This window comes from Varanus komodoensis, unplaced genomic scaffold (genome assembly GCF_004798865.1).
Source record: "Varanus komodoensis strain SLA01 unplaced genomic scaffold, ASM479886v1 scaffold100, whole genome shotgun sequence".
Lineage (NCBI taxonomy): Eukaryota > Metazoa > Chordata > Lepidosauria > Squamata > Varanidae > Varanus > Varanus komodoensis.
The window spans coordinates 915,961-939,972 of record NW_025335270.1 but is presented as its reverse complement, the minus strand read 5'-3'; positions in this window follow the sequence as shown (position 1 = coordinate 939,972).

The following is a 24,012-nucleotide window of genomic DNA, read 5'->3' as shown; positions in this document are numbered from 1 at the left end:
ATTATTGCTAATTTAATTCCATGTAATATCAAATTGTTTTTGACTATTGTGTCATAGAATTGGCTTCTTTTAGATGTCACAAAGATGAGTATTCATTGTTTATTTCATCCGTCTTTTATCCAGTTTGGCCTGCAAAGTCTGCTGCCTTCAACTTCTTCTCTCCATGGCCTTTCAACAGCTTCAGTTCTTTTTCCATAACTGCAGATGGCCTTTGCTCGCGCGCTCTCTCTCTCTCTCTCTCTCTCTCTCTCTCTCTCTCTCTCTCTCTCTCTCTCTCTCTCTCTCTCTCATCTTCTGCCCATACTCATCTTTCAGCAGTAGTCTTGGCATTGCTTGAACACATCAGGCCCTTTTCTTCCACTGTGGGGCTGAACCGACCACAGCGAGGCCTTCTGATTGCTCTTCCGAAGTGTGCACAGTTCAGAAACGCTGTTTCAGGCTGCATGGGCCAATCACCCCACCCCCCCCACGCCTGACCCCAGTGAGAAAGCAATAGCAATCCCCAATGTACTGAAAACAGAATCAGGACGTGTGCTCTGGGATCCCACCATGACCTACTGTCACCAGCATGGTGACAGGACACTAACAACATGTGGATTCCCAAAATATCAGCTTGGCAAGCCTTGGCTTGGAGTAGTAAGACAGTCATAGTTTATTTATTTGCAAAGTGCAACAAAATGTTGCAGTGTGGAGTGCTTCTCTTCAGTGTGCTGGTAAGCCACCAAGCTCTTTTCTAGATTTGTCCATCCTGTTTCCAGTTCCTGCCATTTCCTGTTTTGTTTGCCTTAGCATTCCCTGTACATTGAGCAGAAAGCAGCAACTGGTGACTTGTGGCTTCATGTAGCCCTCAGCCTTAATCCTGGAGGCGCTACATCCACCACTGTTCCAACACCGCTGGGTACGCTGTGTTTAGCACTGCTTATCCAAAAACCAAACCGAACTACCTTGGTTTGGGGACTAGAACTGGTGATTGTTGTGAGGATAAGGTTGAGAGCAGGAGGAGAAGCATTATGTAAGCCATTCTGAGTTCTTTGTAAGAAAAAAGGCAGGATATACATCAAATAAATATATAAGTAAAATAGAACTGCTGGTACCTTTTGTTAGTGCTGTTTTCCAGGAAACAAACTATATTTCAAGAAGGATAGGACTGAGTCACATGATGTTGTCCTTTAGTCCTTCCTAGAGACCAAGTTTCAGAAAGTGGTGCTGCTATAGTAAAACGGGGCCTGTGGCTTTTAACCTACTTGCCTCCCAGGTTTGGACTGGGGGGCCTTCAATAAGCTGGTTAAACTCAGCTCAGCCTTAGCTATCTGCCTGAGTGAAAGGAAGAACTAGATGTTCTGAGTCGCTATCTAGAATCAGTCATGGACTTAATCCAGACAAAACAGATGTGCTTGAGGTCAGCTGGAAAGCATACCCAGCACCTCCCCATGTGATGAGCAGCATCATGTGATGCGGCACTCTGTGAGACAACGCAGGGCTGGAAAATCCAAAAACCAGGTGCCACCGAGGAAGAGGCAGGCACTGGGGAGAGCTTGCCATGGGGGTACCATTGTCAGTGTCCCTCCATGCCTCCTCTCCTTGCTGTTGCCCTCAGCTTGACCCTACCGGGTCTGCAGGATACACTTGTGCTCATCTGAGATGGGACTGGTTGGTGTCCCCACGACAGGCTGGAGCTTCACTTTTTGGCTCTTCCTCCACCCAGCCTTTCTCAAAGCGGCCTGTTGCAGACTTCTGTGCTCTCAAGCAGGCACTAACATGGTGGAAGCCAGTAAGCGATAGCAGTGTGGATTGTCCTGAGGTTAAGAATCAAGAATTCCTGAACTTCATTACATGTAGGCAGGGCCCCAGCAAAAATGCCTTTGCTTTACCACTCCTCCTGTTAAATTGCCATTCTTGCCACATGGTGTCTGTCAAATTTTGATAGTGAAATGAAGAAACCATCTGGAGAGGAGGAGGCGATAGCTTTTTTTTACAAGTAACTTGTTTAATAAAAATAAAAGTCCCCCTGCATTTCTGACACAAAACTGTAATCATTTCACCCTAACATGCTTTGTCATACTCAACTAGATGAAGTAAGAGGAAATTGTAGACATTTATCATGTCTGGGTTCTCAGGATTGATTATGACTCACTGCTTTTATCTTCCAAACAGTCACTAAATCTAATTGCCTTGTTGTAATGGATTAACCTTTGCAGTTCTCAGTAGCATTCATATTATGTTCAAAGAAAGTGGTAGAGACTTGGAGGACTTTGCAGCAATGTGTTTTTCTGGCATGCGCTTGCTTTATGAAACAATTCATCCCATTACAGAAAGCCAGTAGATGATCTAAGCAGATTGTCAAATACAGGTTTTAACAGGACATTAGTGCTCTGTAGGCTTTGTGGCAACTTTCTGCTCAGAGATAATGCATATTTCTTAATGTTTCCAATTTTGGCTGGCTGCACCCTGGAGATAGTTACACAATCCTTCACTTTGGGGAGTAGTTCAGCAATTCAGTGGGTTTCCCGGAATAAGACATATTCCTGATCTATGTTGAGAAAACAACTTTGAACACCTCATTCAGAGTACTCTACAGGAGATGAAAGAGACCAATCTACACCACAGAGGCTGTAGTCCCTGAATGTTTCTACAGATATACATCCAGGATCATGTACAATCACGGCAGTATACATTGCAAGGCACTTTTGAGGGCTTTAATTCTCAAATCTTCAAAATCAACAACGCTAAAGGGCAAATGTTGTTGACATTGACTGGCAATAACTCTCCTCCATCATCTAATGTGCGCAAGCTCTAATTGTGGAGATGAACTGAAGAAGCAGGAAGTAAGAGCCAGTGGGGGACACTTGCTTTGCATGCAGGAAGTCCTCAGGTCAGTCCCACCACCTCCAAGTTTGGAGGGCTTACTTTTAGCATGTTCTCCTTTTGCTTTGTGATCTCCTGCCAGATCGCTGAGTGGAGCTGCTGCTCTTCATCCAGGTGCACCTTCTTTTGTTTAAGTACGTAGAGCTGTGTGTCCGTCTCACTCAGATTAAGCAGCTGCCTCCTACATAAATTTGTAATTCCATCTGCAGATTCTGCTCTACTGAAACTCAGCAGTCAGTCTCCGATTTTGTTCACTGAAACTCTTCTTTATTGTTGCTATGCAGAGGCACTGCCAGGGCCAGACCGCAGTACACAGTTCAGAGGCCCTGTTGGGGAAGGGAGTGACCAGCTCTTCGGCAGGGGGCCACAGGCAGCTCTGTGGGCAGGGCGGCTTCTTCAGGCCTGCCATGCTCTTTCTGGAAAGTGCTGCTACCACTCAACCCCTCAGAGGCTGCCTTTGGGGCATGTGCAGCCAGGAGGGTATGTGAGAGGTGAGCTGGCTGTCCCTCCCAAAGGCAGCTCCTTAGCTCAGTCTTCTGCAAAGAATGGTTGGTAAGGCACAAGGGGGGATTTAAAATGCCGCACAAGGGGCTCCAGTTTTCAGCACTTTCCTTAGCAGCACTGTGAGGTAGCAAGAGCAGGAGGATCAGTGGCTGCTGCCCGGGCAAAAACAGTCGGGGCTGTGCTGGATGGCGGGCTGGCAGGGGGAGGCCGGACAGGGAGGGCCTTCCTTCAAAGGTGCCCTTGAGGGGGAAGCTCAGCCCTGGCAGCACCTGCATCCCTGTGGATCGTTTTGAGCATATGTCATAGCTGGAACTGGGGCATCTCTATTTCTCTGAGTGCCACGTAACCTTTCTCCTAAGGTTTATCCAGCTTTGGGCCCTTCTTCCTCTTAGGGCTATAGAATATGCCCAACCACCCCCAAAAGTGTTTCTTCACAAGACCTCAACATACCACCCTTTATCTGCAGCAAGGTTTATATTTTCCTTCACAAACAACTGCAGTGTTTCCATTTTAGATTGCAGCCACCTATGTAATTCAAAGTGATGCCATGACCCCAGTCACCATCTAGCAGGACCACCATCAGCTGCTGATGGAATCAGAACTCTGCAATGAGAATCTATTTTGATTCTTTAATGAGAGAGTTTCATTTTGCAGGCTTCTAATGAGAGAAATTTGAAAATTAATTTTCTTGGCTTTGTAATCTTTAGATAGATGTTTCTAACAATTTGGAGTTTTAAAATGACCCAGAAGGAAACTTGTTTTATGAAATACACTGAGCCTACCTTAATACATTCAAGCACTTCTGATCAAAGCTTTTCTATAGCCATTTGCATCCTCCTGTTCCTTTTCTTTCTGATTTTTGGCACCATTATCTCCGTCATCTTGTTCTCTCCATTCCACTCACCTGGGATTTTGTAGATTTTCAGGCCACTTTTAAAAAAGCTTTTTGAAGGATTTGAAGGATTTGTGCTTGGACACTTGCTCAAATGTGCACCAGTGCTAATGATCACTTGCCCAACTGGAATGAATTCTTACTGATCCCTAATTTAAAAATCGAGCCATGAAATGGGAGAGTGAAAGATGCCCCAGAGTCCATGGAGCTCAGAAACAGTTTAACAAAACTGGTACATCCCTGCTTGTATGTGTATTCAGTTAAGGATACCAAGAATTTATATTTCATTTGACCATGTGAATTCCTTGACTTCTGTTTTTCATCTTGGTCTTGTGATGTTTTTCTTGTGGTTTTAAAGATAGCATCATTGTACTGCATTTTACTGTTCACTGTTAAGCACCATTCCTAGAAAGAAACGTGGGCCCTAAATAAAATAAGCAAACAAACATGTTCTCAATATAGCAAATATTCATTTATAAGTTTTTTTCTTCAAAATAGGAATAGGTGCAAGGGGTATCTATATCAAGTAATGTTTAGGTACTATCACCACATACCTACTACATGATCTGGTCAGATATCTTAGTTTACCAGCTTCATTACTATGTCTGCAATTTTCTCATTTTATTGATGTCTCCTTTTCATTCAAACAATGTACTGAATAGGCAACTTTTTATTTTTATTTTTTGGACAGTTTATATTCCTTTGGGTAAAGTTTCAGACTGGTATTTCAGTTTCTCACAAATTATTTTCAGATATACCAGTCCCTGTTGAATGATTTTACTACATATGCCAAGTTATCATTCAAATACAACAAGCTGGCTAAAAGGTATAGGGCATGGGTCCTCAAACTACAGCCCGTGGGATGAATCCGGCCCGCCATGCTGATTTATTTGGCCTACCTCATTGCTTTTGGACTCGAGCGAGTCCAGAAGCTCTGAGCTGGCACAGGTGTACTCAGTGGGGAGATGGCCACGATCACAGGCACGCTCATGCAGGGAAGACAGGCATGATTGTGGTTGTGCTTGGGCGGGGGGAGATAGCCACAATCATGCTCGGGTGCGGGGGGGTGGGAGATGGCTGCGATCACACCAGTCTCCCCCCCGAGCATGCCTGTAATCACGCCAGTCTCCCTCCCAGGTACAATTGCGCCCGTCTTCCCCCTCCCCCCCCAGCACGACCGTGGACATGTCCCTTGAATATGGACATGCACTTCCCCACCTCATCTTGGGCTTCTGCTGCAGCCCAAGCAAGTGGAGCAAACATTTTTAATTCTTTGTTTTTTTTAATTGTAATTCATTGTAACTATTTTTAAATTATTTAATTTTAATTAATTTTAATGTGCAGTGTGCATAGGAATTCATTCATATTTTTTTCCAAAGTATAGTCCGCCCCCCCCGCAACAGTCTGAGGGACAGTGAACTGGCCTCCCATTTAAAAAGTTTGAGGATCCCTGGTATAGGGCTTGAAACACTTTCTCCATTAGATTTTTGAATGAAGCAGGAACATTACATAAGCCCAAGCCTTTTACTTTAAATTCCCAGAGTCTTGATTCTACTATGAAATTAATTTTTTCTTGTCTTTGGATCCATCTCCACCTGTCTATATTCAATTTTATGATTCAGTGGAAACCTATAGAGACCCTGTCATAATATGTAAGGTGTCACTTATTTGTAGATCAGGTGACAAATTTTATTTATTGTGACTTTACTGAGTTTTCTATAACCTATCCAAAATCTAATGCCATTATCAACTTTCTTAACCAGGCTTAGAAGACATCCAAGTACTCGTATTATTCAATTATTTCTTGCTGATGCATGTTTGAACAACTTGAGTTACAGAAGCTCTTCCCATTTTGCAACTGGTCTATCAGGGATGCTTGTGTATCAGGTGGAAGGGGCTTCATTCCACTAACGCGCTTGAAGGGACACAGCTGGACCTATCAGCACTCCCAAGCTGTGAGTCTCTTCTACAAAGGAAAGCAACAGATCAGTCACCACCTTGGTCAGAGTAACCACACACCTGCAATATAGTAAAAGCTTGGATTGCGAGTAACTTACTCTGCGAGTGTTCTGCAAGATGAGCAAACATTTCTAATAAATTTTAACTTGATAAACGAGTGATGTCTTGCAATACGAGTAGTATGTGACGCCAAATGTCACATGATCACAATCGAACCAATGGTTCTTCTCTCTCTCTCTCTTGCTGCGGTCCTACAACTTCCAGCATCCCTCCAGGAAGGGAGGGTATGCTGGGAATTACAGAACTGTTTTGCCATCTAAACTTGCATAGGATTGCACTGGAAACAGCTTTGAGCTGACAGCATTTCCTTGTTGGTTACCCCAAGGCATATCTTTATTCTGAAGACAAAGGGGGTTGGGTTTTTTTAGTCTTGGGTTGTTTAGTGCTGTACACTGACATCAACTAACTTAAATCAGGTTCTACTTAACTGTTCGACATACAGGTATGTGAGGGGGTGTCACACAGAGGTGGGTAGAGATCTGTTCTCCCCTGCAGAGGAAGGCAGGACACGTTCCAACGAAGCAAAGCTCAGGGAACCAAGGTTCAATTTAGATGCCAGGAAGCACTTCCTGACAGTTAGGACCCTGAGGGTGTGGAATGGGCTTCCACGAGAGGTCGTTGCGGCCCCATTGGTGAGGGTGTTCAAAGATAGGCTGGACATGCACATGGTGGGCATGTCGTGAGCAGAGCCAGCTGGAGCTGGGAGTCAGACTAGATGGCCCGGGAGGCCCCTTCTGACTCGTTCTGTTTCTATGTTACTTAACTGTTCCAATGATTTGGTGTATATTTGGTGCTTTGTTGTGAAGATCTGTTTAAAAATCATGTCAGATCTTAACTGTGGACTTCAAGGCTTGCGTGGGGGGGAGTACATGGTGTGTTGTACTAGAAGGTTAGAATCTTGCATCTGTTTTACCTTTCAGTATCTCCCCCCCCCTGCACCACCCCAAAGAGGGGGATACTGAAAGGTAAAGCAGATACAAGAGGTTATGGAAGAGATCTTGTCTACAGAGGAGGAGGAGAAAAAGGTGAGGGGAATCCCTCACTTCAAATGAGATTAGAGAGATGTGTAAAATGTGGGAAACAGTGCAAAATTTTATAGAAAAGCACCACCCAAATAAGGCTGTAGCAGTGTGAACGATGAATCTGTTTAATGACAATGCAATGTCACATTTCCCCAAAATCCTCAAAAGGAGGAAAAAGCAAGTGTCATTGGATAGGTTCTTTGTTAAAGTTGCATAAAAAGAAAAAGATTCCATTGAGTCAATAGATAGCAGTGATTCTGTTAGTGATCGTGAAAGTTGTCCTACACAATAACCCTCCTCTCTGGTCTCCCTCACACCAGCTACAAAGGTTTTCAAAGATAAGTGCAAGTTAATTTGTTTTATTTTTCTTTATATTTTGTATTTTCTTTATTATCTTGTATTATATTACAGTATTGTAATCATATTTATATGAATATTTTTGGGTTGTGGAACGAATCATCTGAGTTTCCATTATTTCTTATGGGGAAATTCACTTTGATATACAAGTGCTTTGGATTATAAGCATGTTTCTGGAATGAATTATGCTTGCAAACCAAGTTTTACTGTATTTCCTTCTTGCCAGAACTGAGTTTCAGTTTGTTATTCCAGCTTGTAATTTCGAATGCTTCTTTTGAGGTGAGTGCTACTGACCTCCCAGAACTTGGGCTTGAACCCATTAACCTTCATCAGCATCTTTTGTCCAAGCTTGACCCAACAATATGCTGGGCCAATAATAGGAGAGGTGGGAGAAAACAACTTCAGCATGGATGTTGAGGTTTCCCAGAAATAAAAACCTGAGTTTGCTTAACACCAACACCAACTTTGTTAAATCCTTACTCTGTTCTGGTTGTTTAACACAGTTCACACTGCAAAGCTAAACAAAACATATATAAACCATTGTGACCATACTAATTTTAAAATTTTTTCATAGTTCTGGTCCTCTATATTGGTCATCAGACTCTTCCCTCTACCAGTATAACATACAGTTTATACATCTTTGCTCCCTACTTTTCCCAGTCTTCCCTCACAACTCCCTACCATCTCACCTGTTCCTTGATTCCTTCCCATTCACTTGATTCCTTCCTTTTGTTTATTACAATCAAGTTTTTCTCTTTGGATGCTCAGTTAATGCTCCAAACTTGTATCGTCTCAAACCTATGCCAAAGTTTTGTGGTAGTATTGTGTCACAAATTGTTCTTTGTACCACCATTAACAAGTGTGTGCTGATATACCAAATAATAATTCATGATTAATACACACAAAACCCAACATTGCCATATCTACTCCTGTTATCTAGTTTAACAACACAAACTGAGAATTCTGTGCCACCGCCAAAGCAAAAAAATGACATATCCTTATGCAAGACTTAGAAAATGCTTAAAACAACAATTTCTCATAAAATCATGGAACAGTAGAGTTGGAAGGGGCCAGAAGGCCATCAGGTCCAACCCCCTGCTATGGCAGGATACTAAGTTACACTAGCCCATTACTGTGATCATCCAGTTGTTTTTTTGAATGTCTCCAGTGAGGGAGAGCCTACAACTTCCCCTGGTAACAGGTTCCATTGTCATACTGCTCTTACAGTAAGGAAATTCTTCCTGGTGTCTAGTCTAAATCTGGTTTAGCTTAAATCCATTATTCCGTGTCCTGCAATGTGGAATGGATGAGATATTGGCCTTCTTCTTTGTGACAGCCTTTGAGGTACTTGTAGGGTCTTGCATCTTTTAAAAACTCAGGTGCCCAGAACTGGCCACAGTGCTCCAGGTGAAGTCCGACTAGTGCTGAGTACAGGGGACTAGTACTTCATGTTTTGGGCATGATAGTTCTGTTAATGCAGCCCAAAATAGTGTTTGCTGTTTTTATAGCCACATCACACTGTTAGCTCAAATTTAGCTTGTGATCTACAGCAATCCCAAGATCCTGCACCTTGGCAGTATTGTTGAGTCACATATTTCCCATTTTGTAGCAATGTATTTGGTTTCTTGTTCCTAAGTGAAGGAGTTGGCATTTGTCCCTATTGAATTTCATTCTGTTTTTTCTCTGCCCAGAATTCTAACCTATCCTGTATCTTATCTCTCTCTTCCAGGGTATTTGTTATTCTGCCTACCTTTGTGTCATCTGCAAATTTAATCATTATTCCTTGTACTTCCCCACCTAAATCATTAATAAAAATGTTGAAAAGTACTGATTCCAGGACAGAACCCTGCGGCACCCTTCTTGTCACTTCTTCCCAGTTTAAGAAAGTGCCATTGAGGAGCACTCTGAGTCTGATTTTGCAGCCAATTGCAGATCCACCTAATGTTTGCACTCTCTAGCCCACTTTTTGCTAATTTGGTAATTGAGATGTCATGATGCATTTTGTCAAAGGCTTTGCTGAAGTCTAGATATATTATGTCCACAGCATTCCCACAGTCCATTTGGGAGGTTACCCAGTCAACAAATGAAATTAGATTAGTCTAGCTGGATTTGTTCTTGAGAAATCCATGTTGGCTTCTAGTAATCACTGCATTGTCTTCAAGTGTTTGCAGACTGACTGCTTTATAATTTGCTCTAGAATTTTTCCAGGGATTGATGTCAGACTAATTGGTCTATAACTCCCAGGTTTTTTTTCCCATTCTTGAAGATGGGGACAACATTAATCCTTCTTCAGTCATCTGGCACATCTCCTGTCTTCCATGAATTCTCAAAGATGATAGATGGCGGTTCTGAGAGTTCTTCCTCTAGCAATTTTATGACTCTAGGATGAAGTTCATCGGGCCCTGGAGATTTGAACTTTAGCCCAATTAGAAGATCGTTGACATTTGTCTGCAATCCTGTCCCTTAAGCTTGTTCTTCCCTTTCATCAGGAAGGTCATAGATCTTCCTCTGGGAGAAGACAGACAAAGTAGGAGTTGAGCACTTCTGCCTTTCCTCTGTCATTTGTTAACATATAACTTCCAAACCTGGGCCAAGGTATTATGCTTTTTCTTGCCACAATTTTTCAATTCGGACCATTCAAGAGTATGTTCCAAGCCTCAGAGTGTTGTCTGCCTTCTTTGTAGACTGCCCTTCTGCATTGCTCTGGGATGCTACAATTCACAGCAAAGTAAAACTCCAATTATTACAGATTTCCATAACGGAGACATGCCTTCATTGGACAAAAATTTGCTAGGAAAGATATTCCACCCTCAGGCTTCCGTTTGACTTCAGGATCAAAACATGGGCATTCATATCTCCATCACTGAATTATCATCACTCTCAAAGAACATTATGAGCATTTTTGAAGAGCAAGACCATGTACACTAAAGGAGCCTCCTGAGTTGTCTTTCATAATGTGAAATGCCCATTCTGGGTGGAGGCTTACCTAGAAGAAAGCTCTATGAGTGTGTGCCAGAGCAGTTTAGGAAAGACACTAATTTTAGGTACTAAGTCCAAGGTCCCTGGCATTGGTGACCAACAGCCAAAAGCCCCCCCCCCCCACAAACAACCCATTTGTGATTTTAAGTAAAAAAAAAAAGGCAAGTTTAAATGCTTCAACAGCAACCTGTGTAGGTTTGTGAGCTGTCAGCTGGCCATTCATTGTTCATGTGGGCTCTTCCACACTGGAGGCATTCAAAATGCAGCTAGACAGCCAACTGTCAGGGAAAAATTCTTGCTAAGATTAATTTTTGTTCAAGAGAGGGATGAGGTAGTAGGAAAGAATGGCCATCCTTCTATACTTGAGAACTGCCCAGAATTTCTAAAGAATAATTTTGGGCTGACTGGCGCAAGTTCAAATGAGTAAGAGCAGTTGCTGGAAGTTATTTGGCTATTTGGAAGAATCACACCACAAAAATGTTCCAATTTCTCTAGTTGATGGACTTTATTACGCAGAATATAAGAACTACATCTACTGATTCACAGTTTGAAAAGTTGATTTATAAGACAAGAAACCAGAAAAGGCTGTTATCCCAGTTCATCTTTTTCTGGTATATTGAACCTACTGTAGATTACTGAACCATCAGTAGATTAATATTCACCAAAGGATCGGCTTGGTCACTCACTGTACATGTGCAACAATTTCCATAATATTTTATATCAGTGTAATTCACATTCTGTTGTTTAAGCAATAATAATGATGATGATGTTGGTGCAGTTTTTAAACTGAACCCTGGGGGAAAGCTGACTAGAGCATTCAGTCTCAGTGTTAGGGGGCATGGGGAATAAAGGAAATGCAAAGGAGATTAAGGAATTCCTTTAGCTATCTTCCCAGCAGCAAACATTGCTTACTCAGACTTCCAAAAGCTTTTGACAAAATCTCCCACAAAGATTCTGAAGCAATTCAGCAGCCATGGAATAAGAGAAGAAGTCCACCTATAGATCTCCATATGAAGCAGAGAGTAGGAATACATGGTAAATGTTCCCTAAAGTTGGATCCAAACAGGAAGGTAAGATAAGCCTCTTTATTTGGACCTGTGCTTCTCAACTCATTTACAACTGATCCGGACTTATTCATAACTGATCTGGGAAAGTCAGAGATATTTTATAGATTTTATTCAAAATTATATGCAGCTGGGAAATTATTGATGGATAAAATCAATACTATAATAGGATTTAAGAACAAAATTAAGATTAGTGCATTTGCTGATGATGCATTATTAACAATTAAAGAACCACCTAAAGTTATGGATCAGATTAAAACTTTTTTAATAGAATTTGGAGAGGTAAAGGGCTAATTGGAATAAATCCAAAATCATGCTGTTTAACTGCAACAAAGAAGAGAAGGAGGGAAGTAAAAATAAGTTTCAGATTAAGATATGTAAAATTATTAAATGCATAGGTATAAACATTTTTTAAAAATCCAATGTTTTAAAAAGAATAATTTTGATATACTGAAACCCAAAATAAAAGTTAAAATGCATCAGTTCTGGAAAATAGGCTCATCATGGTTTGACAGAATAGCAGTAGGTAAAATGAAAATGTTATCCAAGATTGATTTTTTCCCCAGAATGTTACTGATTACTATATTAGGAAAAGATTTGGAAGATTGGCAAAACATGATTAATAAATTTTGTAATGGAGATAAGAAAGTGAGGATCAGCAAGAAAAGCACAAAAATGGGAGGATTAGGTATTCCAAATATTAAATTATATTATATAGCATAAGATATACACCAAATATTATACTGTGGCCTGAAAAGATAATACAGGTAGAAATAAAACAGCAGCAACAACAACAACTCTATGGTTAATGGGGTGGGTTTGAAATCTAATAAATAAATAATAAATAAATTGAGGGATCCCTTCTAAATCTTCTTTTTAAACAGGATGACAAGAAAATTGTAAGAAAGTGAGAAACCCCCTTTCTTAAAGATATGGTGCAAATTTGGGGTATGTATAGAGTATGCTGACAATTTCACTAATAATTCCAGTTACAGAAATTGAAAGATTAACAAATTCTTAGGTTAAAAGATTGGTTGGAGAAAATTGATAATCAGGAAAGAATTAAGGCAGTAATAGTAAAAATAGTAGAGTAGTATTGTAGTATAGTATACAATAGTATTTGTATTGAGTATTGTATTAAGTACTGTATTTTAGACTATCAAATAAAAATATATTTAATTTTCTAAGACTTAGGAGTATGCAGTGAAGTGGCCAAGTTGACCCCAAAGTATTTAGTGTGGTTAAAACCAAAAGGAGCTCTCCAAAGTGGGAAACTGGCATCAAAATGGCAAAATAGGTTCAAGTCGCACATTGAAGCAAAACTTTCCAGCTGAAAGGATAGAGAAAGCTTTGATACATAATCTTTAATAACTGATCACTTTGGAAACATCCTAGAAATTTGACTAATACGCTTAGTCAAAATTATTCAAATTTATGGCAAAACCATGGAAGGCAAAATAATTTTGAACTGATAAGAATCCAGCCTATTTGGTGGCTGACTTTATAATCACACCAGTAACATCAGAGAAAAAAACATTTTCCTTCCAGAAACTTTTCTTCATGCTAGCCAAATCAGAAGACAGGAAAATCAGGCATTATATGTAAGCATATCCATCTATCACTAGCTGTAGGGCTTTTTGCCATATGTGCCTGTGTGTGTGGAGGGGAGTGGGGGGAGGGAGAGACAGAGAGAGACTGCAAGAGAACTTTCTCAGACAAAAAGACCTGTAGGCAAATTATGGGCATGGACAGAACTGGAAAATTTCCGTAGTCTGGAAGCTTAATACATGTCTTATAATAAGCATTTCAGAACATTCTTGTTGTGAGTTGGTCCCTTCCCTCCTTTCCCCCAAGCTCCAAAATGCAAGACAATCCTTTACGATGTAGGTCTTTATTAAAACTTCACAACTAACAAGACAGTGTTACTCTAAGTAGCCTTTTATAAAGCAGAAAAGATAAGCCTCTGCTCATGTACAAAGCTACCAAAATTGGAAACTGTTCCTCTTCAGTAATGCTGTGACTCCACCCTTAGGGTGGTTCTTGTTGCTGGAGAGCTAGCCAGTAAGATCTATGCACGCCTTCAACTGGGTAGCTCATCTCTCCTGACACCTCATCATGGGAGCAGGGTCTGGGTCCTGCACATGCTCCTGCCCTCTCCTATCTCTTCTAAAATGTCCTGGTCTCACAGTTGGCCTGGGAAACTGAAGGAAGCAACCATGAAGGAGCTTCTAAGGCTTCTGCCCACGCTTGCTCCTGCCACCCCATCACCACTTCCTCCTTCTGTTCGGAATCCAATGATGTATCTCCCTGAAAAGTCAGCAAAGAGCGAGTTCTTGGCCCACTCACAAACAGCATGATGTATTGGTTAAGAGTGTGGCACTGGGACAGGCGGTCTGGGTTCTAGTCCCTGGTTGGTCATGGAGCCAAATGGGTGATTTTGGGCCAGTGACAGACCTCAGCCCAACTTACCTCACAGGGTTGTTGTTGTGGAGATAAGATTGAGAGTAGAAAGAGGAGAAGTATATAAGCTGCTTTGAGTTCGTTGTAAGAAAAAAGTAAGATACAACTCTAATAAATAAATAAATAGCTTTATAGATATTCAGCAGAATTCCCTGGAGGTAGAGACAGAGAACAATGTTTTAATAAATATATACGTGGATTAAATAAGTTCACTCTTTTTTAAGGGACATGTCCTAGTCATCTCAAATATGACACTTTTCTCAGAAAATGCATCTTTTTAGCCTTTCTACTGGTATAAAAACAACAAACAAACTGTGATTCTTTTTTTAAGAAGATCCATGGGCCTGACTATAGAGCAATCAACAACAGCTTTTTTGACAGATTAGCTGAACTGTGGCAAGTTTAGCCAAAATCAAGCCAAAATCTAGGTGAACTGAGACATTTCAGATCAATTCTTTGGTTTCCTATGGTAAAGCAGGCTTCCCCCAACCTGGGCTATACTACCATGAAGTAGTAGTTTGACTCATTCTGTGCTTTGGAGGGGGGCAAAAAGGCAGACAATTTGCAAAACTTGTTTTCTAAAGATTTCTGTTTGTTGCTGATGTAAAATTTCTGATTCCCTGTGCCTGAATCCTTTGTAACCTTGTTGAGGCCTCAACCCAATTGGCAGAAGAGCTGAAAATCCCCTGAAGTTGTTAAATTTGTCTGTCAGTAATAGACAGAAATTAACCATTTTTGTGTGCATGAATGAAATACTAGTGTTTATTTGAAATTGCAATCCTGTTTGTAATTGTGCTACAGAACATGTATGGCGAAGATATACCCTATATTGGCGTCTGCCTGCTTGTCTGCCCACTGGTAAGATATGTGTGGATTGTGGTAAATTAGCATGTCCTACCTTCAAAGTCTAACAATGGGAAGAAGGAAAGATCAAAGTGTAGGTGGAGAGAGAGTGATGGGTTTGTTCTTAAAGATATAAAAATATGTGGACTGTTAGCTGGGAGGGGCTGATCTCTTTGGGAAGAGCAGCTGATCTGTATTGCTATGTGTATGCTTCCCTAAAGATCTTTTCTGGAAGACCTTGCTGCAGGGTTTTATTTTGGAGGGTGGGGGCAGGGTCTCTTGCTGTTAGACAAATGAACCTGACTGATTGGGGATTAAAATCCTTGACATTGTGAAATGCTCAGGGGTAAGGGGTGGGGAAGAAAGGTGAGCTAAGCAAGAGTGGCTGACAGATCTACTTTTGAATTATAGGATACCTTGAATATTAATTACACAAGGCTGTTAATTTGCTACATCTACTTTCATTTTTGTTGCAGAACAAAGATCCACACATTATGCAGACTGTGCTTTCTCTTGCTTTCACAATGAAATGTGGCATTTTCCCTGCTTTTAAAAGAATGGAAAGTATTCTTTAGATACAGAAAGTTATGACATCTACAGAACACATAAACAACTGTGAGTAGGGAATGGCAAACACACAATAAATGCCTGATGTAGTAAAGCTCTATATTTGAGGGGAAGCATGTGAATCTTATAAAACTCTTCACTGCAGAACATTTCCTGCTCTTTTGCAAGTTGTTCTCCGTGTTAGCAGAGTATCTGGAAGAATTTAGGTGGCTGTGTATAGTTGCTAGTATGACATGTGTCTGGCTTCTGTTCCCCTGACTGTAAGCCTTTCATTCCTCCTTCCCCATCCATCTTCCTGATGATTACCTTCCGTACAAATTCTCCTTTTGCAATTCAGTTCGTATATAGCCCATTCATCCCTCTAGAAGTCCTGTGGGCTGTCGCTTCTTTTATTCTGTGGCACTGTGTGCTCACTTCAGGTGTAGAAAGTAGTATTAGTTAGGCAGTTAATTCATCAGCCCCATAAATTAGAAAAATGTTTTGAAAACATTTTTCTCCTAGTCTCCTTTTATTTCTGCCAGTATTCATGTTTCATTGTCTGGCTGCTGCTGCTGATGACTGTGATTATGATGGGTGGGGATAGACTCCCCCTAAAAGATGCTCCAGGATCCTGTGCTGTCCCTGGATCTTCAGGTGGCAAAATTACTACTGTCTGCTGTAAAAATGGGGCAGGTGGGAGGGTCTCTGCCTGCTTCACCTCCTTCCCCTATGCTGCCACCACATGGCTTGACTTTGCCTCATTCTGGCTTCTGAAATTTGGCAGGTTTCTTACCCATAGACACTAACAGGCCTCTTCCTTACAAATTGCCACAAAATCCATGGAAGGGGGTGGGGTTGGGGGCGGGGGAAGAAACACATCCCTGCCTCCTGCATTTGAAGAATTCCTTTCCTCAGAAAATATTTCATCTATCATTCTGAATCCCACTCTGCCTAGAAAGAGACAACAGCTGCCTGTGGATTTACCATGCTAGTAAATGACAGGAATCTCTGAACCTTACCTGGACTTTGGGCCCCAGGCTGATGCAGACAGCCTCTGAGGCTGTCCAGACTGAAGCAGTCACCAGTGCTGGGTCTGAACCAAATCCTGAGGTTGGGCACAACCCTATTAACCATGCTGTATCTTGATCCTGTTTTGCATTTCTGCCTTGGAGAACGAGTGCAACCCGTAGCTTGCTTGTTGCACTGGATCCAGTTCACCCACATTTAAGCAGCTGACTTTTGATTCCCTTTGAGCTTCCACTGCACATGGGTCTTCCTTAGTTGCTTCAGAACTTCTGATTATGCTTTTCCCCATCTCCCATCTTCACCTCAACCAGAGAGAGATTGCTGTGTTTTCCCCCAAATAGTGCAGCCACCAAGCCTCAGATTTTCCAGGAAGGATAACAAAATGTGCTGATTCCCTAGAGGGCTTTATCTGAATGGTGGTGCTGCTCAAAAACATGGAAGATATAAAGATTAAAACATGAATCCACTTGAAAAACATGAACAAGATTAAAAGAACAGGATGAACTTTTCTGCAGACTGTTTCTGAGCTCAGCTATTTGAGGACACAAGTGATTTGGATGTAACAATGAAACTTTTATGGATTGCACAAACATATAGTTACACTATGAATTATTAAAATTGGATTTTTTACCTGGGATGTTTAATGCAGTAATCCTGATGTGTGATTAACTGATGGGTATAAGATTCCACAAATCAGATGACCAGAAGGAATCAATACGTTTCTCAAATTTCTTCAGATTTCACAGACACTTTTACAGGATTTAATGTAATTTTGCTCTTCAGCATTTCTGCTTCTAGTTTTTGTTTCCTTTCCAAAATAGAGACTTTTGCCGAATGTTTTTATCATTATTTATAGCCGCCTCAGATTTTTTATAGGCTCAGACTATGTTTATTATCAAAAAGGCTGCTACTTGGGAAAAGTTTCAAAAGCAAACTTTTTATTCAATGCTCTTTTTCAAGGCTGCCCTCCTAATAAGTTCAGTTCCTAGCTTTTAAAAATGGGGTTAGAACACTTCAACCATTTTTCTTGAAAGCATCTTTGCTTGCAAGAGTCAAGACTTTGGAGATTAGGGGGCATATTTACAGATAATGTGCATGACTGTAATGATCCCATTGCCTTCAGTGCCAAATACACCCACATTAATTTCCCCACTAAAGTTACCCTCTCCCCAAAGCTATTGTTTTCCCCATGGAAGAAAATTTACAGGTGCATATGTGGTATCTGTGAACACCTTCCACAGGAAGATATCAGCCACTTCCAATATTAATTGGGGAAACAGTTCACGGGGAGGAAGGCCAAACCTCTGTGCCCCAATCCAGTTTGCCTGCTCTTTTATACCTGTCGATTTTAAAATCCAAACATGGCTCCTATGCAGCAGTTCTAGTTGTATCCTAAATGCTTCAGCTGATAGGTAGAATCTAGATAATTGCCAGGACTGCTAGAAGCAGCAATACCTTTGGTTCTGTAGACTCTTCAGGGAAATCACACATTTTCAGCCTTAAAAAAAGTTAAACATGTACTCCAAGCTAATCCCACCCATGCAATGAAAGAACTGCTAGAACAAAGGATAGGAGTTCTTCTCACTACCCCATGCTATCCCTCAAAAGCAGAGGCACCAACACATTACAGATTAGGCCATCTGTGGAAAAATAAATGGAAGAAAAATAAAAAGGATGCAAATGTAAAACTGCTATACCTAAATGTAACCAAGCTTATTTGTTCTGTGCTCTGCAAGTCTTATATCTATTATACTTTCATCTTATTTTCATAATTTGTTTCATGCCATTTCTTTAACTCGGTTCTTCAGTCTAACTTCTTCCATTACATCACCTCAGCTTTACTGCTTCAATGGCTCTAAATGCTAGACAAATTCTTAGCAAAGAGCCCTATCAACTGCTATTAGCTATGACAACCAAGTGAAGCCTACAGAATCAGAGGTCATTGGATCCTGAATCCCCAGTGTGGCGTACAAAGAATAGAAGCAAAATGGTCATGACAGGACAGAAGGCAATAGCTGTGTACCTGCTGAACTCAGAATACAGAAACCTTTTGCAAAGTGCGCACACAGCAGATGCTGCAGTGAATTTTGATCAAAAGAGGACCAACAAGTGTACTAACAAAGAGTAAGAATAACAGAACTTATTTTACTATTATTTTTTAAAAAGAAGGCTTCATGGGCATATGAGCACCATGACAATCGACTGGCAAACATCCTAATAAGAAAGAAGGCAAGAAAGAGCAAGCGAGCAACTAAGTAAAGAGGGTGCTCTTTATTTCTGCCCTCGAGATCCTCAGAGGGATCCCTCTTCCCTTGCTGGGAAGCGCAATCTATCACTGGCAATGGTACCTGCGGCGGGAAATGCAGAGTCTGGAGGCAGTGAGGGGCATCAAGTCACCCAGAGGCTCACACAGGAGACACACACCCCCTCTGGGAAGCAGTTTGTGTACTCCTGCTATGAAATGTGTTTGGATGGCTCCCAGCACTCGTTAGCCTGAAGGGAGGTACGCCATGAATCTGCAGAACAAAGTCAGTGCCTTTAAATTAATAAATTGCACATGTTAAAATGTTCTCTAACACCTTTTTCATACTATTCCAACTGATTGCATTCTTTTGAAGACTTCCCTTCTCTCTGCCAAACAGGCCTGCATCTGTGGAAGGGAAGAGACAGCCTGTCAAAAGTACAAACAAATCTCTGTTCTACTTAATGCAGTTTGCTGAAATTTCAGTATGTCGGATCACAAGATTCTATATTTTGACAGTTGCCTATTTATGCTGAACTGGAGGCATAATAAAATCAGTTTGGTGTCTCGCTTTCTCTGTCTGCAGCTTTTATTAGGAATGTGATGATCCTTTTAAAAATTTGACTGATATTGGCATTCAAGCTCTGTTTTTCATTTTTAACAAAACTCAGAAACTGGTCGTTTTTTCTGTGCTACCCATTTCCGGCTGCACAGATGAAGAATGGACATAAATATAAATGGCAATCTTTTCCCGTTTTCTTCCTATTTTATGACTAAAATTTCACAGCATATAGAATAACAGTCCGCAAAAAGAAGCAAAAACATGTTTATATTTATTTTATACATCTAATTTGTTTTTCCTCTAAGTGCCTCATTGCCAGGATTTTGGCATATTCTAGCACCAGCATGATGGGGCTGTGGAGATTGCAGTTTTCACAGACTGAAGTCTAATTTAAGCATGATTCCTTGTATGGGACAGACCTCTGCCATACGTGATTTCATGTGCTTGCCATCATGGAAGGATGGACAAATCTATTTGGTGTCCATGTCACTTTTACAGGTGTTTGCCTCTCATATCTGTCGTTTGCTTCTCTGCTGGCGCCCAGCTTACGGAAAGCTCCCCACCCCAGTATTCAGGATGCACCACGTGTTCCCTGAGTAGGGGTGCTACCTGATCTGTGTGCTAATTATAGTGTTGCAAGAATTGGTTTTCATGGTTTTATCTGTGTTTTACAGAAATGCTTTCAAAATGATTGTGCATTTTAATGTGTATCATGATTTATTTTAATCTCCCTATAAACTGCTTGGGGACCTTTTAAAAATATGCTGAATGGTATATTAGCCTATTAAATAAATAAATCCCTTACCATGACCTGTTCTTCCTGATTCAATGCTGCTCACTAAGCATCACAATAGGCTAGAAAGGAAAGGAAAAATCTTTCCCAGTCTTCAAAGAGCAACCACTAGGGGGTTCCCAAAACCATTCAGACATCATATCCTGCCCAAGACAATTTCTGTTTTTTAAATCTTCCACAGTAGAAATACTGCCTGGTGAAGTCCTGAAGTACAGGCTGAGGTTGGAGAGATTAACAGAGTGTGAATTGTTAAACTGGTATATATTAATGAATGAGGGCTGTTCTGACTAAACCATTGAGCTAGTGATCAGTTGAAACTGTAAAGATAATGAAAGAAAACAAGGGCCTTTTCAGTCATTTGTTTTTAGAAGAATAGGAAAGTGATAAAATGATTGGTATTGTTTTTTATTTTTGTATGGAACAATATGAGCTTTTCCACTCTTTGTACATTTATACCTTTCTCTAAAAATAGCAATTTGCGGAATCCTTAAAAGGCTCGTGCTGAGAGAGGTTATGCATGCTAATAACCTCTGTTAGTGAAGACCTTCAGTGACTTTGGCTAATCTTTGGTTTTGATTGTCAAAGAGTTGTGTTAGGCTCTTATGGGAAGAGCACAAGAAGGGTAGGTCCAGTTACAACACACCAGCATGTTTGAAGATAGGAATGTTGGAGAAAAGGAGCACTTTACACAAATGGCCTGGCTACATGCTGAGCATAGTGATAATCTCATAATCTGTACAGATTCTCCTTTTCGGCACTCCCAACAGCAACTCTTGCTTCTCTCCTACAGTTGGGAATGTGAGGACAAAACAGCCCACACAAGGAAAAGGGGAGGGTTTTGCTGAGGCATAAACCCCAGTAGCGCTCCCTCCTTTCCTCACAGGATTAGGCATTACCCCTTCACCCTCTGTCTTCCTGTGCTCCTCATGGGCAGAAGGAACTGGGCCTTCCACATGTCCACATCTAGGCAGCTGCAGTGGAGACGGACAGCAGGACAAGCAGCACTTCTCTGTAGGGTGGTATATACACTCCGGATACGACCCCTAGCACCTTCTACCCTGACTTTATTTCCTGTCAGAAGTTTCCTTCTTTCCCCCACCAACCTGGGTGGGTCCAGAGTCCTTGTTCCAGAGATGCCTTCTGGCATTGCCCTGCAGTGGGGCAGGGGAGCTTCACAGGGCCTTCTCTTCATCATCTTGCATGGTTGATGTGTTTTTTTCATAGCGGTTCTTCATGGCAGCATGATCAATGTGCCTGCCTCTATTAATGAGAGCTGGTGGTATTCCATGATTAACTGGGTTATAACAATTTCCACTGTTCAAATACTTTTGGAGTGGTGTGGAGCATATAGGATGCTGAACCACTTGCTTTGCTGTTGCTGCAACGTGCGGCCCACCTTGGGAGGGTTCCCTGTCCTGCATATGCTTTGGCTTTACACTTGTGTCAGGGATAAGTGGTGGGAGGGAGAGGAGTCTTTCTTCATTCTGCTCGTTATGAAATATGAATTCCAATTAACTCTTTTGTTCTTAACTTGCAAGGTCTGTACTTTTATTTTAATTTCAACCCCCCACACACACACCAGGCCTATAAATAAATAAATATCTCAAAATTTATCCCAAAGCCTTTTTGGTCCCAGTATGAGTCCTCTAGCTGAGGGAGCAACAACTGGAAGCCCTGTTCCAAAACTGTAGGAGGCATATTCCTGGGGAATAGGCATAGACACGAGACATGGCTACTCGCTTGTTAGAAAAAGATCCAAATTGGTACGTTGCCCTAATGACCCTGTCCTTGGCCCTACCTAGTGCTGGAATGCAATCAAGATGCATCCCAAATTGGAATTTGGCTCTGAGTTGAAAAGGTTTTGCCACCTTTGCCCTGAAGATACCCTGCTACCCTTGGCTGTCTTCATCAAAGAAATGCAAAAAAGAGGCATCGGTAGAATAAGGCTTTTCAGAAGGCCTCTCCTATCCATTTTTACTCAAAGTAAGTCCTACTCAGCTCAGTCGGACTTATTTCCAAGTGTGCAAGCAACTGCTGTGTCAGGGAAGTGGGAGCTGGTGATGTGGCATTCCACATCTTATTCTGTCAAGAAGGCAGGGTGTGGACAAGGGCTCTGCATGGTTCTATACTCTTTTTTTCTTTTTGTGGGTGCTGTTTAGCTCTTTATAACAATTTTAATCTAGACATGATTGTGCAGCAAACAGACTAAAAAGAGAAGGTCCATCATGATAAATGCTTGGGAGGAATGAGAGCAGTCGTGTGATACTGTGTTTCATGTGACTGTATGGAGGGCAAATGTGCACTATATGCCAAAAATATGCACATATAAACTTTCCAAGACACCCCTTCCCTTGGGGGGAAAGGAATGCAAACTGGGCCTTCCTTTATTTCACTATTTTAGAGTATCATTAAAGTAGAAACCAGAAGAAAAAGAAGGTTTTGACTTAAATATCAGCATGTTCTTATCAGACCTAAAGATAATTAGACATAAGGACCTGCTCACAGTAGTGTAAGAATTTGGAATTCTGATGATTGCATGCACACTGAGCTATAACTAAAAGCTTACGGCATGAAACTCCCATAATTAATGTCCTAAGCTTGCTTTTCAAAGATATTGAAAAGCAGTGACAGCTGTTGATAAAAGCCAGACTTCAGGTAAAAAAAAAGTGTGAAGAAAGTCACTTAGAATGACAGCTTTGTTAAGAGCTATTGTCTTAAAATGATTCATTCTTGATCTCAGATTCTCTTCTCCCTCCTACTCACTGGTCTGATTTTCATGTTATTATGGAAGTAAAATTGAAAAGTTAACTCATCACGTAAGATATGAGATGTGATACTGATTACATCCTAAACAATTAAATATCCCAAGCCCTTGATATGACTGATGTTACCAAGCACCAAGCAAGTTTGTTCTCAGAGACAGACATTGAGCAATGCACCAGCTTTTAGCAGCCCAGCAACCTTTAGTCCAGTTACAATACAGTCTATTAGAACATGGCTGAGGGCCAAGCTACACAATATGATAAACATTCTTTTGAAAAAAGTGTGTTTAAACAGGCCAGTTTTATTTTGAAGAAAAAAGCAGCCATGGGACCCTAATCTAGAATACTCTCTCAATCCAGACTGAGACTCCACAGATACTTTTTCTTCAAAATAGAATGTCCAGTTTAAGCATCTTTTTTTCAAAAGCATATTTATTGTAAGTTGCACGTTGGCCCAGATTACAGTAAAGGAGGGTTGAAAGAGATCTGGGAGGAAGAGAAAGTGAGGGAGATTTGGGAGGACTTCATAAAGATCACTCAAATATTGCAACAAAGAATAGCAGACATTATCCGGACATCAGAATTATGGAGCCCAAATTACTATGGAAATACCTACCTATTACATTAATATCTCTGTATAAAACTTAGTACAGCAACTTCATTAAGGAAGGAAGCATAAAATGCTGGATTCTTCATATTAACTGAAAAATAGGTAGAAAAAGTGGAAAATAGATGCCTCTTTTCTGCAATATTTTTGCTGGTCTGTTATGGAGGACCTCCATTTCATTAATTTTCATGTCCTTGGTGCTATATGTTCATGTGATTGGAAGTCTGTGTTTCCAATGTAATCTACATATTGGAGCTTTTCTAATCTTCATTTTTTCCTTTTTCAAGATGTATGTCTTCTTCTCCTACACAGGGCCAGCAATTAGTTAGATTTGGGTTGTCAGAAAATTTGGGGTATCAGTAAAAGGCAGCACATTGTTGGATATTTAATCTATTGTTGCTTTGTTTGTTTTTACTGTTAAGAGACACTTGTGGGATTTTCTGCTTCAGGTGCCAAAATAACTCAACCT